Below are 1,627 nucleotides of genomic sequence, written 5' to 3'. Positions count from 1 at the left end.
GTGCCGGCGTCGAGGACCGCTTCTCCGGTCATGCACGGATGGAGGGGGTAGTTATGGGGCTGGGGAAAGGGGTCACGGCCACGCGCCCGGGGCTGAGCTCTGCGGGGCATGCAGGGAAGCGGGACGTCGAAAGGGAGCGCGAGGGAACTGGGCTGGAGGACGCCCGGCAGACGGCTGCTTTTCCTTGCGCCGGGAGAGGAAGGTGCCACCGAGCTCACGGCTCCCTGCCGCCCCCTGGCAGCACCACCGATGTATTCCTGCAGCCGCAATAAAGACTTAAAAAAGCACCCTCGCTGCTGCTGGAAAGGCTTTCTGCACCCCTGGGGTGGTGGGGAGGGCTGGGAAGGGGCACAGCCCCAGCTCTGCAAGCAGGAGGAGGAGGAGGAGGAGGAGGAGGAGGTCCCAGCTCTAGTCCTGGGAGCTAACGGTCTAAAAAATTAAGCAAGAACACTGAAAACATTCATCAACTGCCCCCAAAGATGGCTCTCTGTGGGTATTCAGATATTCAGCTAGCTGGAGGCACTAGCCCATCACCTGAGATGGGGCCTCTGGGCACCCCTGCAGCCCTGGCTTCCCCGCTCCGTACCCCAAACCCCGCTCCCCTGCCCGTGTGAGACCCCCGCAGCCTCCCCAGCCGCCTGCCAAGCTGAGCCCTGCCAAGCACCGGCTGAGTTTTGGGGGTGCTGCGGGCAAAGCGGCCCCAGGTTGAGAGGCAGGAAGATGGCAAACCCAGCCAGGAAAACGATGGGAAAAATCCCCCAAGCCCAAATTTGGTGTTTTTTGGCAGGAGAACAAGATCTAAATATACTAAGGAAAGCAGATAACGATACCTTGGCACGCAGAGCTGCGCCGTGCAAAGATGAACCAGCAAATTAAAACAGCCCGTACTGTAGCAATAAAACACGGATGGGCTGAAGTGATGGTCAAAGGAAAACAATAAATGAAATAAAGGGATACAAAAGGAGCAACGGCCTTACCAACGGGGCAGAGGGCCTCCATCCCAAAAGGGAAAACTCTGCAAGGCGCAGAGGATTAATGGGCAGAAGCGGGGGAAATAAATTTGAAGCTAATTAAGGCCCCAGGCTTTGCGGGCAGCGTTAGCAGTTGAGTTGCCACACTCACCTGACCTGACCATAAGCGAAAACGAGAAGAAACCCCCTTTCGTGTTGGTTCCTCTCTGTACTGGGGAGCGTCAGTAGCCCCCAGGTCTCTGCTCGGTTTCCCCACGATGAGAGACTTGAGGTGGATTTGGCTGGCATGGCACGGGATGGAGGGGGGGATTGCGCCCTGGGCTGCAGGCAGGTCGGTCCCTGCCGGTGTCCCTCCGGCAGCCACAACGCCGACAACCTCATCTCCGGAAAGATGGGGGGATCAGCAAAGACCGTCCTCCTCCCTCCCCACCCGGGAGCCTGCGGTGGACGCTGACGGTGCTCCAGAGCTGCCATCATCGCTCAAACCATTTCCTAGCAAACACATCACCTGGGCCACCGCCTTTGACCGCGGCTATTTGCTAGCGAAGTTACCTAAGGATCGTGCAACCCCCGTGCTCCGGGGTTGCTGAGACCCCGAAACCCTGCTAGAAACAGAGTGGGGACCACGCTCGGATGCTGCCTGCATTTTGGCTTGG

At 58.9% G+C, this 1,627-nt stretch overlaps 1 protein-coding gene across 1 annotated transcript in view; it reads left to right on the top strand.

Annotated features, from left to right (window-relative positions):
* Positions 1-1,627, top strand: part of GC (GC, vitamin D binding protein) — a 10,356-nt gene that overhangs the window by 7,221 nt on the left and 1,508 nt on the right. The window lies entirely within an intron of this gene.

Source organism: Aptenodytes forsteri, unplaced genomic scaffold (assembly GCF_000699145.1).
Source record: "Aptenodytes forsteri isolate BGI_AS27 unplaced genomic scaffold, ASM69914v1 Scaffold221, whole genome shotgun sequence".
Lineage (NCBI taxonomy): Eukaryota > Metazoa > Chordata > Aves > Sphenisciformes > Spheniscidae > Aptenodytes > Aptenodytes forsteri.
The sequence above is the reverse complement of the archived record's forward strand: the minus strand, read 5'-3'. Positions and strand labels throughout refer to the sequence as shown.